A 15,779-nucleotide genomic window follows, 5' to 3' on the forward strand; every position below is an offset into this window, starting at 1 on the left:
TAAGATTTTAGTTATTGCTTTTTATAATGTTGGCAAATTTTGGCATGTTCCAAGAGGCTCTGAGTGACTGAAGTGTGGGTGGTGGTCTTCAAAACCTTCCATCTCTCATGGGCTTCCCTGATGCCTCAGCAGGTAAAGAATCTGCCTGCCGTACAGGAGACACAGGTTTGATTCTGAATCAGAAAGATCCCCTGGAGAAGGAAATGGCAACCTACTCCAGTGTTCTTGCCTAAAAAATCCCATTGACAGAGGAGATTGGCTGGCTAAAGCCCATAGAGTCTGATATGACTGAATATGAGCGTGCACACACACACACACACACAGACACACACAAATGTATTATGAAGGAAGGCGTCCTGTGAACATCTAAGGGAAATCACTCCAGGAAGGGTGCACGGTAAGTGCAAAACCCTAAGGCAGGAACTTGCTTGGAGTCCCCTGACCACAGCAAGGAGGCTAGTGGAGCTGGAGCACTGCTGAGAGAGGGGTGGGAATAGAGGTGGTAACCATGGTGATTAAAGGGGCTCTTCCTTTCCTAGGGCTGCCATAGCAAGTACCACAAACTGAGTGGCTTAAAACAATGAAGATGTGCTGTCTCATAGTTCTGGAGGTTAGATGGTCAAAAGCAAGATGTTGGCAGAGTGGGTTCCTTCCAGAGACTGTGAGGGGGAGTCCATCCCATGCTTTTCACCTAGCTTCTGGTGGCTGTGGGCAATCCTCAGCATTCCTTGGCTTGTGGATACATCACTCCTGTGTGTGCCTCTGTCTCCACGTGTGTGGCATGCTCCCTGTGCATGTCTGTGCCCTAATTTCTCTCTTCTTATGCAAACACCAGTCATACTGGGTTAAGGGCCCTCCCTACTCCAATATGACCTCATCTTAAGTAATTACATCAGTAGCCTCCCTATGTCCCCAAATAAGGGCATGTTCTGAGGTACTGGGGTTTGGGCTTCAACAAATCTTTTTGGGAAACACAGTTCAACCAATAACAAAGGCAAAACTTTGCTGAACTAGGGAGTTTAAAAAATGCATTATTTTAACCATAAAAGAGCAGAGCCCTCATACTGGATAGAGGTCCAGAGACCATACAACTGCAGCTTCCCTGGAGCCTAGAAGTTTAAGGGTCTGGGAACCCGAGTGATCAATGAAACCAGGCAAGCCCACAGACCCCTACTATATGAGTCACGGAAAGGGGGCGGGGATGGTCCACTGTTCCAACACGTACCAGAGCCTATTCTTTAACCGGTGGGCTGAAGTGTGGCATGGTAGAGTAGATGTCAGGAGCAAGGACTGCCTAGGTTCAAATTCAAGTGCTATGTGATCTTAGGCAAGTTACTTTTCCTCTTTGTTTCTTGGTTTCTTTATCTGAAAATTGAGGAAACAATGTAATCTGTCTCAAAGAGTTATCATGAGGATTATGTCTGTCAACCCAGGAGAAGAGCTTAGAACCTTAGTGGGGTGCCTGGCCCCTCATCACTGGCCCCCACAGGTTAGTAGATATTGTTCCTGGCTGGGGCCAGGAGTTAGTCCTTCTCAGATGCTCCTTTCCAAGTGGGAAGATGGTTAATTCAAATGGAAGTTGAAAAGAAGTTAATGAAGACGGAGATGCTATTTTCAGAGGCTTGGGCAGAGTGAAGGGAACCAACAGAGGATTATGAAACACCCGGGGACCAGCAAGAGCAGGATGCTGGAAGAGGGGAGAGGGGGTTTGTGAATATGAGTGTGGAAGGGACTGAGGCCGCCTTACAGGTGCCGTAGCCATGGGGAGAGGAAGTAGTTCTGCCAAATCAAGGCTGGCAGGGAGGGAGTGAAGGAGCAGCACCTTCTGCCTTCCTCTCCTCCAGCTTCCCATTCTCTGCTGGTAATTTCCCATTCCTCTGCTGGTGATTTCCTTTTCCTGTTGGTGATTTCCCAGCACTCATTTTCCCCTGACTGAACCCAATTGGAAGTCAAAGGACAGAGGAACCCAGCAGATTCCAGGTCCTAGAAAGACAGAGGATGGATCTAGGGTAAATACAGAATAAACAACCCTTCTACCCAACAAAGGGGCTTCCCAGGTGGCACCAGTAGTAAAGAATCCACCTGCAATGCAGGAGATGCAAGAAATAAGCGCTAAATCCCAGGGTCAGGAAGATCCCCTGGAGGAGGAAATGGCAGTCCACTTCAGTATTCTTACCTGGAGAATTCCGTGGACAGAGGAGCCTGGCGGGCTACAGCCTATAGGGTCGCAAAAAGTCAGAGTGAGTACACACACACACACATCCCCCACAAAGACTTTCTTACTGGGGATCCAGGGCAACGTATTGAAAGTGGTGTATGTTCCCTGAGCCACCTCAATTGGGAAGGGAGGATGTCACAGCTGGAGCTCACCCCAAATTTCATGTACTCCCTATGGAGCAGCTCAGGGTCTCCTGACTACTTTGGGCCAGTGGACTGGCAGCAGAGGGGATGTGTCACATTCTGGCCCAAGCAGTTAGGAGCCAGTGGGACTCCTCCATCTCTCTCTCCCTCTCACACAGAGAGACTGTGGAGGCCACAGTTTCAAGACAGTGCAGCTTCAAGATGGAAGAGGAATGACCAGCCTGCATCAGATTTAGCCTAAGTAAGAAGAAACCCTTTCCTGGGGTAAGCCTGTGAGATTTGGGGATGGAGTATAACCTATCAATCCCAACATGCAGGAGAAGATGAGGATTGCCCTGATGGTCCAGTGGCTAAGACTCTGCGCTTGCAATGCAGGGGGCCCAAGTTCGATCCTTGGTCAGGGAGCTATATCCCACATGTTGCAACTAAGAGTTTGTGTGCCACAACTAACACCTGGAGCACCCAGATAAATAAACGTTAAAAGAAAAAAAAGGAGGAGGTTCCCTGGGGAGTGGAGAAAATGTCCCTGATGAGACTTGGAAATATGCTGGAAAGAATTTAAAAGAAAAAAATCACCCCACCCACCTCTATCCCAGAAGGCCCCTGGACATAGACTGTTTTCTGAAATGTGTCCTCCGAGTGAGTGGGCCTCAAGAAGGAGCGCCTGGGGCAAGGAGTAGGGGGACTGAAGGTGCGAAGTGGGGATGGGGAGCAATAAACCAGGGTCTCAAGTTTCCTGGGTGGGGAGGTTAGAAGTAGGAGCGGGGAGGGGTACTTCCCTGGAGTCCTCAGCCTGTCAAAGGCTCTAATTAGAAACAACGCTTTTCAACAATGAAGCATTTTTTCCTTTAAGGAGCTGAGGTGCTGAGGTAAATATCATACCCTTTGAAGATCTGTTTGTGCCATGAACATCAAAGGGTAAGGAGGGTCCCTCTCTGAAATTTAAATGTAAGGCTTTACCTCTCAACAGCTTGCCGCTGTTTCAAATTAATGCCTAGAACATCACAGGATTCACAGAGGAAGCAGGAGGCCAGATGCATGAGCTGTGCCCAGAGGGAGCAGGCGGCCAGGGCAAGTCCGGGGGTGAGCACCCACACGGGCCAGCAATAGGACAGCTGGGCCCATGTCTGGTCAGAGCCCGGAGTCTAGGGGGATCTGGGGGTCGGTGGCAGGGCTCCTGGCCCTGGAAGCCCCACACAGAGAGATTCAAACCCAGAGACAGAGGTCTGTCAGCAGGACCTGTCAGCTCAGTCAGCCTTGGCCTGGGTCTTAGGGCCGAGAACTTGGTTGGGCACCTCACAGGACCCTGACATGGGCAGCTGGTGATGTCAACATGGAGAAAGTGAGGTGAGGCTGAGAGAAGGCACCAGGAGAGGGCAATTCTCAACCGAGTGTGGGAGCTGGGTCAGATCCCTCCTAGCAGGGAAATGCGAGGCTCAGCTAGCACATCCCCCAGACTCCTACTGAGATGTTGAGTGCATGGCCATTGCCCCACACAACCATCAGAACCAGGGTACTGATGCGGAAAAGGTGGGAAGCATAAAAGATGCTAATGCTTAGGCCACACCCCAAACCACTTCAGTCAGAGTCCTGGTGGCAGCCAGGTATGTATAAAGCATCCCAGTGATTCTCAAGTACAGTCAGGCTATGTGAGGCCAGGGGTTCTCAGTGTGTGGCCCCCAGGCCAGCAGCAGCACCTACAAATTTGTTGAGAATGCAGATTCTCAGGCCCTGCCCTATTGCATCACAAACTCTGGGGGTGGGACCTGGTGAGCTGTTTCAGTGATACCTCCAGGTGATTCTCACGGACACTGAAGTTGGAGAACCGCAGCATTTTGGGGGCAGAAAGAATCACCTGTCTGTCTGTCTCTCCCCTGCGCAGACCGACTCTCCCTCTGCAGCAATAATCATAGTAGCAGATGCTGTGTTCTGGCCACAGAGAGCTCTGATGGTCCCATCCACTCTCTGAGGCAGGGGCTTTATTTCTCTCCAACATAATCTGGAAATAGCCCGGCAAGTGATGATGCAAAGAAAGGAGGGGCAGACAGCTGTGTTGTGTGTTAGTAGGCTCTGTCTTCTCCTCGAGCCCTTGTGGTCTCTAAAGAGCAGCATCACTCTGGCAGGTTCTGGGTGGGTTGCTAAGGAAGGCTAAACTGCTCTGCTTCTCCTCAATGGGCTGTGCCTTTGAAAGAGACCCAGCTGTTCCATTTCTGCTCAGCTTCAATTTCCCTCCCAGCCGGGTAGCTCCCCTGCCTGATTTGGAGCAGATGATCTGGGAGCTGCAGACTCTGCACCCCTTCTCGGGACTGAAGGCCCCCTCTGCCCTGATCAGAGAGATACAGAAGGAAGTGCTAAGGAGTACAGCAAGGCCTGGGAAACTGCCTGCCTTGGTCTTCCCACGCCAAATCCACAGTGAGGCAGGGAAAGGTAGCCGAGGAGAAGGGAGTATGAATCCATTCTCTCCAGAAACTTCTATCAGCACTATATGAGTCAGGGTTCTCTGGAGAAACAGAACCAAGAGGAGGTTTTATATGTATAAGATGTTCTGAAAGAATAATACATAGGAGCAGAGGAAAGTGAAGAAGAGAAACAGAGCTCCAATAACATTGGAATTCCTGATGCCAGGAACCTTTCAGCTCTCCCCTTCTTGTGATTTTCTTATAAGAGCAATCCAATTCCAGCAGTTTGCTTGATATGTGTATATTAGATTTCTGTTGTCAGCATCTCAAAAGGCTTGAGTTATACAAGGAAGGAACTGGATGCAGTGGGGGCAGGGCAGGCAAGGCCCCCAGGCCCACCATGCAAGGAGTCACCAGGCTCCTGCAAGAGCACAGCTGGCATCAGAAGTGAGCTCCTTCTCACATCTAGTGCCCTTGCCCTTCTTTTCCCTCGTTCATCCTAGCTCTGGATAGTAATCCCAGTATTTGGCCACAAATGGAAGTTTTGACTTTGGAGACTCAAAATATAATTGCTCACTGACTCCTTTGTTTGTTCATTTATTAAACAAACAGTGATTGGAAGCCTATTGGGTGCCTAATGTTGTGATCAGCGCTGGAAGGGGCAGCAGATGAAGCTTTGTCCCTGTGGGGCTGACTGTCAGGCCAGAAAGACAAATGCTAAGAAAGCAATAACTTGACTTATGAGTCTTGGAGAAGCCAAATATGGGTGTGTCCATGTATGTAGCTGCAGGATCTGGAGCAGAGGCTTTAACTGAAGACTAAAGATGAATACCATTCAGATTGCAGAGAGAAAGAGAGAGAGAATGAATATATTAGAGAAGGGAACATCATCCCAGGTAGAGAGCAGCATATGCTCAAACACTATCATATCTGTTCGATAAATGCTTGTTCAAAGTCATCAGGGATTATGGAGATAAACTTACCATCCTACCCTCAAGGAATCAACCCTAACAGGGAAGGAACCAGACAAGTTAGGGGACTGTGACCACACAAAGCAATGCACTCCATAGGGTATAGAGCAGGATGTTCAATTCAACCAGAGTGGATAAAGAAAGGCTTCCAGGAGGGGTGCTGCCTGCCTGAGCTGGATTTTGAAAGACAAGTAGACATTTGCCAGTCAAAGAAGCAATCAGAGCAAGCCAGGAAGAGAGATCAGCCAGGGAAAAGCAGAGAGGTAAGGGAACACAGGATGATGCTTCAGATGATTATTAGATGCCCAGGTTAGCCCATGTAACTTAATACAGACCTGAAATACTATGCAGTTACAAAGAATAACAGTAGAAATAATTTCATAGTGGAGTAGCATCCTTAGCATCTTTCATTGAGTCCCACGCACCAATTTTTCTTCCAGGATGAGAACAGATAGTTATTTCTCCAGTGGAACACAGGATGAAACAGTTGGCTTACATCTGAGGATTTGTGCTGCATGAAAAAAAAAAAAAAAATGTCTTTAAACTAGAATGAAATTCAGGGCACCGAGGTGTTTTCACCATTAGTCTAAGAAGCAGAAGGAATTGAGGTGGACCAACAGATCTCCAGATTTATGTCTCATAGTTACCATTCTCTCTGGGGCAAGGCTAACTGAGAAGAAAGGCAGGCAATTGTCTACACATTTAAATTATTGTTCTCTCTTTCTTTCTCTTCTCTTTGTCCACCTAGGTATGAAAATTACATATGATGCAATTTTACTATTTGCAGAAAGTGGTAGTCACTTAATTGTGTCTGACTCTTAGCAACACATGAACTGTAGCCTGCCAGGCTCCTCTGTCCATGGAGTTCATCAGGCAAGAATACTGAAGTGGGTAGCCATTCCCTTCTCCAGGGATCAAACCCAGGTCTCTTGCATTGCAGGCAGATTTTTACCATCTGAGCCATCAAGGAAGCTCTTTGCAAGCGGCACACATAACCTCTTAGAAGAATACATGCTGGAACCAGAATGCCAGTTCCACTTTCTGTGTATCCTTGAGCAAGGATACTCTGCTTTACTTCTCTTTTCCTCAGTCTCCTCATCTGTAAAACAGGAATAATAAATGAGAAACAAATGAGTCAACAAACATAAAGTGCTTTAGCACGTGATTGCACATAGGAAACTTTTTTAAATAAGAGCCTTCGTCATTGTTTTCATCCGTCTGTTATTTTAATGTGGACCATTTGTTTTTTCAAGTCTTTATTAAATTTGTTTCAATATTACTTCTACTTTATATTTTGGTTTTTGGCCATGAGGCATGTGGGATCTTAACTTCCCGACCAGGGATCAAACACACACCCCCTGCATTGGGGAGGCAAAGTCTTAGCCACTGGACCCCCAGGGAAGTCCCTTCATTTGTCTGTTATTTTAAATAGTAGTACTCTTGCCTGGAAAATCCCATGGATGGAGGAGCCTGGTAGGCTGCAGTCCATGGGGTCGCACAGAGTTGCACACAACTGAAGTGACTTAGCAGCAGCAGCAGCAGAGTAGCAGAATTCCCACTTACAGACACGTTTCTCTGTTTCTGGGGGAGAGGCAGGAGAGAGCCCGTTTTTGCCCACAGAAGTCATTGTTGAAGGGCTGATGGAGGAGGAAGATAGGAGACCAAGCCTGGGTCGGGGTTTGAGAAGTTGGGGGGTAGATTTGAGGCCTATGGAACCCCAGAATGAGAACTCATCCCCATGCCACCTCTGGATCAGAGCTCCACTAGAGATCAAGTATGTTTCATTCTTTGATGTGGGTAGTAAGGGGCGGATAAGGTCAGTTGGCCGAGGTACTCCCAGCTTCTCTTTATTTGGCCCATATCTGGGGCAGCTTTGCCCAGAACAAAACACTTTGTCAGGCCTGGCCAGAGGTAACCCCATGGGAGGTGGGTTTGTCTTTGATGTGTAACTCATTCCCCAACCGTCTCCAATATCCAGTTTGTTCGGTCTTAGCCCCTCAAGTCTAGGATCTTTGTCCCATGAACTCAGCTGTGGCTCCCTCTAACCTGTTCCTCCTTCGCCCAGCCCATCAAGACCCCAGGCCAAATCCTTACTCCCTGCTCAGACCCTTCAGCCTGAAGTCTTGCTACTCAAGTGGACTTCAGCAGCCTTGACACCACCTGGAAGCTTGTTCAAAATGCAGAATCCTATTGAATGAAATCTGAATTTAATAATAAATAAGACCCCCATGTAACATTATTTGCATGATGTTTGAGAGACACTGACTTAAACCTACAAGATGGATTCCTCTTCTGACCTCTTTCCCATGGTCATTTCCAACCATCTGAAAACTGGCCTCACCAGCTGTGCCCAGAGAATTACCACCTTCTTACTATTGTGCTGGAGTTCATCTCACACTTTCAGCCTCTCCATCCGCTATACATCAGCTGTCCTCTTTCTGCCCTACCAGTCTTGAGAGCACACCCCATTTCCCTTGAATTTCCCCTGGCAGCACACAGAACCTCTACTGAAGCCCTGGGCTATTATACTGTGGCACAGCAAAGAATAATAATATTATTGTTATACTTTGAAACGGGGGCTCCCAACCTCCAGGATCTAATGCCTATAGATCTGAGGTGGAGCTGATGTAATAATAATAGATAAAGTGCACGATAAATGTAACATGCTTGAATCATCCCAAACTCTCCCCTGATCCCTGTCCCAGTCCGTGGAAAAGTTGTCTTCCATGAAACTCGTTCCTGGTGCCAAAAAGGCTGGGGACTGCTGCTTTAAAATGTATTTTTAATTAAAGCATCACATCAAAGTTTAAAAAGTCAATGAAAACTAAAAAATACTAAAACACAGTAATGCCTTGTTCTCCTCCATCCCTGCTTTCCTTCAGAAAGTCAACCATTCTAGGTGTTTTTCAGGTAAAACTTCCATGGGCTTCTCGGGTAGCTCAGTGGTAAAGAATCTGCTGCCAATGCAGGAGACACAAGTTTGATCCCTGGGTTGGGAAGATCCTCTGGGGAAGGAAATAGAAACCCACTCCAGTATTCTTGCCTGGGAAATCCCATGGACAGAGGAGCCTGGTGGGCTACAGTCCATGGGGTCTCAAAAGATTTGGACACAACTGAGCAGCTAAGCAACAATAAGCTTCCATAGACCGCCATTTCTTAATTCAAACATTTTAAAACTTTCCTTCTTGGCTTCCTATTTTGGTACATGATGTTTTAAAAATCCATCCCTTCATCCATTTCCTGAATATAATTGTAACACAATCTTTGGTCAAACCAATATTTGGTGTTTCAATACTCAAGGTTTCCTTACAATCAGGAAACATGTCTTTCTGTTTGGGCAAATATTCTCATGTTATTTCTTTAACAGTTTCATCCTTTGCACTGTATTCTCTATTTTCTTCATCTCCAGAGTGTTCATTGACTCATCTTATTATTTTTATATCAATCTTACCCATTGCAGAGATATCCAGTGTTTCAGATTATATATTCACTTTTGTGTAACTTTTAATTTTTCTGCAGTTAATTGCATCATTTGATCACTTTTCTTTGAACCTATGACTAAGTTTCCCACATCATATCTTAGCTCTGTATGTTCTTTCCACACAATCTTCCACTTGGTTATAGTGATCAGATAATGTATTGTCATTTCCCACCAGTCTTAGGTTGGGCTGCTATAACATATTACCATAAACTTGGTGGCTTAATAGGGCTTCCCAGGTAGCACAATGGTAAAAAATCTGCCTGCCAATGCAGGTGATGAAAGATACTTAGGTTCGATCCCTGGGTTGGGAAGATCCCCTGGAGTAGGAAATGGCAACCCATTCCAGTATTCTTGCCTGAACAATTTCATGGACAGAGGAGCCTGGCAGGCTACAGCCCATGGGGTGGTAAAGAGTAGGACATGACTGAACGACTGAGCACACGCACAATAAGTGCTGGCTTAAACAATGAACGTTTATCATAGCTCTGGCAGCTGGGAAGTCCATGATCAGGGCACCAGCAGACCTAGGTCTGGTGAGATCTTTCTTCCTATTTTGCAGATGGCTATCTTCTTGTATCTGCATATAGCAGAAAACAGAGAGAAGAAAGTAAATAATCATGTTTCCTTAAAAGGGCACTAACCCCACTCATGGGGCTTCATTCTCATGACTTAATCACTTTGCAGAGGCTTTACCTCCAACTGTCATTAGAGTGGGGCTTAGGATTCCAACAGATGAATTTGGGGGGGACAAACATTCAGCCCCTTCAAATATTCTCTACTTTCCAACTGCCCAACTGTAAATCTGGGATCTTTCTGCACCACCCTTCCATCAGTTCCTTTTAACTCTCTCCTGTGAATCTCATTTCCCGATTTTCCTCTTTTTTTGTTTACTTTCTCATTTCAACTAAGAAATATCTTCCAGTAATTTCCTGATACAAGATACATTGAGATAAATTTTTTGAGACTTTGGATGTTTGAAACTGTCTTTATTTACACATGTCCACACATAATGGTTTGGCTAGGTACAGAAATCTAGGTTGCAAATTATTTTTTTTCCTCACAATTCTGAAGACATGCTCTACTGTGTTTAAGTTTCTAGTGTTGCTGTCCAATGCTATCTTTAGTCCTTATTTTTGGGGTATGACTTTTTCCCCTTTCATCTCTCAAGAAGCTTTTAGTGTTTTTTCAGTGTTTTGCCATTTCACAAAGATGTATTTTTATTCACTGTGTTGGGCATTCCAAGGGTCTTTTTAATCAGGAAGCATATTAGTTTAGGGAATGCACTTCCATTTGGAAAACTTCTTGTATAATTTCTTTAGTAATTGTCACTATACTGTATTAACTATTTCCTCTTGATCTGGAATTCTCATTCTTTGGAAGATGATCCTTCTAGGTGAGTTTCCTAATTTTTAAAACTTTTTTATTCAACTCATCATCTTACCTTTTTCCTACTTTCTGATAAATATATTTCACCTTCTCTTACAATTTTAAAGATTAGTATTATATTTTGGCTTTCATATTTTTCATTTCCTAGAGCTCCTTTTATACTTTTTCCTCTAAATGTTCTGATGATACTTGACTACTTGTTTTTACTTAAGACTGAAAATCTCTAAGCTGATCGGAAGCTCAAAACTGACTAGAATCTCTGAAATGAGGCGAGTGTGCTTGTCTATTGGGTTCAACTCATGGGTGGTTTAAGGGGAGGGGATACCTGATTATTTCCTAGAGAATTCCTAATGTCAGTATCTGTAGACCTGTTCTGAAGACCAGCAAGAAAGAGGGCTGTGGATATCACCATTCAGATTTTCACTTTGTCCCTCTTTTTAGCATCTCAGCCCCACTCACCCTCCTCTCTGCGTGTCCTTGAATCCAGGGCTTCACAGAGTAATTTATTTTCTAGAATTTACATCTCATGTCTCCACTGGAGGAAAGGTTGAAGGTGATTTCTTCGGTGTCTCTGATTAACTTCTTCTAGACTTTATATCTTATGTCTACACTGGAAGTGGAATTAGGGGTGGTTGCCGGGGCCTCTCTGATTAATTTTTTCTAGAATTTATATCTCATATCCACACCCGATGTTGTTGCTAAAAGATAAACCTGGAAGTTCTAACTGCTCCTTACTCTTTCAAAGGTGTCTTCCACTTTAACACACAACCACACCCTCCCTTCTTGCATTCCCAATGACCTTCATCCCAGAGCAGGGATTCTGCTCTGGGATTGCACTGGATCCTGTTTAGTACCCCCATCTCCGGCACTCAGGTTTACCCTCCCGGATTCTGCCAAGTGGTCAGCCATACCTCCTATTTTCTTGTTTGCCAAGTGTAATTGTGTTGTTCCCATTCCTTTCTGCCTATAAAAGTCTTTCATTTTTGTATAGCTCCTCAGAGCTCCTTCCTATCTACAAGATAGGATACTGCCCAATTCAAATTGATTTTTGTGCAAATAAACTCTAAATATCTTTAATATGCCTCAGTTTATCTTTTAACCTTGGTAAATAGTAGAAGATATTCTTGGCCCTCATGTTTACCCACTGCCCTGATTTATCTGGCTCTCAGGTGGGAAAGTAGTCTGACGATTATTACTGTCCCAGAGCTTCTGTATTATAATATTTCCCACAGACAACTTTCTGTGAGTCCCCAGTGGGCGCTGAATAAAATCAAAACTCAGCCTGACATGTAAAGCCCTTCACAATCAGTCTAGGGCCTTTCTAGTTTTTCCTCCCATTTAGCTTTTATTGTTTTCATTCTCCAAACCACCTGGGCTCTTCCCTAGCTCAGGGCTTCTGCTTGATCATGCATGCATGCGTGCTTAGTGGTTCAGTCATGTCTGACTCTTTGTGACCCCATGGACTGTAGCCCGCCAGGCTCCTCTGTTCATGGGATTCTCCAGGCAAGAATACAGGAGTGGGTAGCCACTCCCTTCTTCAGAGAATCTTTCTGACCCAGGGATCAAACCCCGGTCTCCTGCATTGCAGGTAGATTCTTTACTGTTTGAGCCACCAGGGAATTTTGTGCTAAACTTCCTCTATCCTCTATCCCCTTCCTCTGTCTCCCTTCCTCTATACTCCTGGTGAATTTCTACTCATTCCTCAAGATCCAGTCCAAAAGGCACTTTCTCTGTGAGCCTTGTTTAATTCCCATAAGCAGAATTCATTTTTTCTGCCTGGTTGTTCCCTACCATTGAGAACACAGCTCCATCTAAACACTGGCCATGTCATAAGGGAATTTGGAGTGTCTGTGTCTACCCCCAAGCTACACTATGAGATCTTGTCATGTCTACTAAGCACTAAGAATCCATCCAAGGCAATTTAATCTTCTATGTTTTCTATAATTTTCTATGTTTATCATCTAAATATAAGACAATATAGGACAGTCCTTTCCTTGTAAGAGGCCAAGGAGGGCATGGAGTCCTGGAAAAGGGACATGCCTCCTTCTGTATTTCCTCTCAGTGTCTGAGTCAGGCTTACTCCAGGCAGCTCAAGTCTCAGGGGCTTATTGAATGAAGCTCAAGAACCAGGTAGTTATAAAAAAACTCAGAGCTCAAGGGACTGACTATTCCCTCATCTTCTCTCTCATACAGGCTGCAGGTTTTATGCCTGTCTGTTGCTCCTCTCTTGGTGAAGTATACACCCCTGGGCCCTGCCCAGAGCCCCCAGACCTTGCAGAGTGCCCGTGTGTGCCTAGAGAATTAGTTCTGGAGCCATGATAAGCAGCAGGTCAGAGTGCTAGAAAATCAAACTCTCTGGGCTCAGCTCTCAACCAGTGACTCCCAGGAGTTTCTGGGGAGACACCCCAAGCCCCTTTCCTCCTGGCTGGGGATATGTCTGAGGTGTACACCTTCCAACTCCTCCCCTGGATAAAGCGCCATCACCCACGTCCATGCACCTTTTACTGTCTACCTTTCCTTGCCTGAACCTCTTTCCCATGGCTCTCCTGGAGTTTCCTAGGACTACTGCCTAACTATTTTGAGTGCAAATTTGCATTCAGATTGTTGTCTCAGAGTCTGCTTCTGAGGGAACCCAAACTAAGAAACCTGGCAACCTTGTTCTCTGGAACTTCCGCTCTGTCCTCTTGCTACCATTTGGTTTATCCTTTCTTCTAATCTCTGGAACCTTTTAAAACACTTCACAGCTCTGCTCTCTCATGTCTTCTGCTTGCGTATTTTGAGAACTATTTCTACTTTTCATAACTTGCACCATTTCACCTCGAGCTACCGTATGCTATGTGTCCTCATACCTCGTTTCGTTTGCTGTTCCCACTGCTAACTGCTTCACTCTTCTGATTTCTCTTTTCAAGTCCCACAGGAAGGAATTTGAGGGCCCAGCTCGTCTTTGTTGCATAGGACACTAGCTGGCCCATGGATTGGCTGCACTCAGGTCAGCTAATCATGGCTAGTCCAGTCAGCTGTGCCAGAGGAGGGAGCTTGCATAGAAATCCTTTATATAGACAAATGATGATTTCTCGATTTTACTGTATTTTTTTCCTTTATTATTTTATTTTGGCCACACTCCCTGGCATATGGGGATCTTAGTTCCCCAACCAGGGATCAAACCCATGCCCTCAATCATGGAAGAGTGGAGTCCTAACCACTGGACCACTAGGAAATTCCTTCTTAATTTTATTTTGTTTACTTTTTTAATTAGTTAATTAAGGCCATGCAGCTTGGCATGTGGAATCTTAGTTCCCTGACCAGAAACTGAGCCCATGTCCCTGCAGTAGGACACAGTCTTAACCACTGGACTGCCAGAGAAGCCCCTCTCAATTTTATTTTAAATGTAACTTTGAGACAGCAAAAGAGACACAGATGTATAGAACAGTCTTTTGGACTCTGTGGGAGAGGGAGGTGGGGGATGATTTGGGAGAATGGCATTGAAACATGTATAATATCATATAAGAAACAAATCGCCAGTCCAGGTTCGATGCAGGATACAGGATGCTTGGGGCTGGTGCACTGGGGTGACCCAGAGGGATGGTACGGGGAGGGAGGTGGAAGGGGTGTTCAGGATGGGAAGCACGTGTAAACCCGTGGCGGATTCATGTTGATATATGGCAAAACCAATACAATATTGTAAAATAACTAGCCTCCAATTTAAATAAATTTAAATTAAAAAATAATAATAAATGTAACTTCAACTTCTCCTTCCCAAGCAGTGTTCCACTAAGTCACTCCTATACTGAAATTCTGAAGCTACCACAGGTTTGTATAAATTAAGACATGGCCACCTAGGAACTGGCCCTCAGTCAGGCTGTGGCCAAGATCTTTTCTGGGAAAAGTCTGTGTCTGTGTGTATGTACTAAGTCACTTCAGTCATGTCTGACTCCTTGTGACCCTATGGTTCTGTAGCCCTGCCAGGCTCCTCTGTCCATGGGATTGCCCAGGCAAGAATACAGCAGTGGGTTGGCATACCCTCCTCCAGGGGATCTTCCCCACCCAGGGATCAAACCTGCATCTCTTATGTCTTCTGCATTGGCAGGCGAGTTCTTTGCCACTAGTGCCACCTGGCAAGCCCGAAAGGCTGTGGACACATTATATAAAGGACACATTATATAAATAAAGGCCAATTTATTTTGACAAGTTTAATACCCCTAGCTTTTTATGGAAAAAAAAAATTGTGTTTTAATGGTTACAAAAGAGCTTGGAAAATAAAAAAAAAAAGCATGAAGGAAGAAAATAAAAGCCACAGGAAATCCCAACACTCTAAGATAATCACTCCTTGCATTTTAGGGCCTTCCCTTCTGTGCCTGTGTCTCTACTTTTAGAGGGAAATATTTCTTCCCATAATAAGAAAACTGTCCTACATATGCTGCTTTTTCTACCTGCTTTTTTTCACCTTATCACTGAACATTTTTCCATGCCATTAAATACTACCGAACGGCCTCATTTTAGGTCAGCCTGGCCTTCAGACACCGGGCCTCCTGCCCTGAGGAGCTGAATTCTCAGCCCACCCCTTCCCAGGACGCTCAGCTGTGAAAGGCACCGATTTACACAGGTGAACCTAATGAGCTCATCTTGCTTCCTGCTACAAAATTTCAGCTAAACCTACACTGACGGCTGCCATTTGGGGCCTGGGCTGTCTACTGCAGCAGGAGCATCCCCAGGGGCCATAGACTCTCTGAGGAAATCACCAGTCAGCCCTCCACAGTTTCTTCATTCTCCACATACTCTCTGCAAAGCCAGCTCAGGACACTGTAAACGCAAATCATCAAAAACTCAGAACTAGAAGCTCCCTTAGGAGGTTGCTCCAGCCCCCACGACCAGAAAGGAGGAACCAGGACAAGAGAGGGGAAGTAACATACCCACACTCAGCCAGGGAGCAGGTGGCAAGGTGAGGACTCAAGCTTGTGTTCCTGAGGCCAAGCCCAGTCTCTATGAGACTCCAATGCCTGTCGTGACCTGGGGGCTCTCCCCTTGGGCCCATCCACCCTGCAGGGCAAGGTCCCATGGCATTCCCAAGCCACAGATGGAACTTGCAAACCTAAAGCCCCTGCCCCAGAATCAACCCTGGGGGATGTGGCTACTGCTCCAGCCTCCTCTTGGACCAAGCCCTGGTTTCACATTCCTGGGTGT

At 45.6% G+C, this 15,779-nt stretch overlaps 1 non-coding gene across 1 annotated transcript; it reads left to right on the top strand.

Annotated features, from left to right (window-relative positions):
• The first annotated feature begins 2,693 nt into the window (after nucleotides 1-2,693).
• TRNAA-UGC lies at nucleotides 2,694-2,766 on the top strand. Its single transcript has one exon. It is a non-coding gene; the product is annotated as a tRNA-Ala (tRNA).
• Nucleotides 2,767-15,779: the final 13,013 nt, after the last annotated feature.

The sequence above is a fragment of the Bos indicus x Bos taurus genome, chromosome 6, assembly GCF_003369695.1.
Source record: "Bos indicus x Bos taurus breed Angus x Brahman F1 hybrid chromosome 6, Bos_hybrid_MaternalHap_v2.0, whole genome shotgun sequence".
Lineage (NCBI taxonomy): Eukaryota > Metazoa > Chordata > Mammalia > Artiodactyla > Bovidae > Bos > Bos indicus x Bos taurus.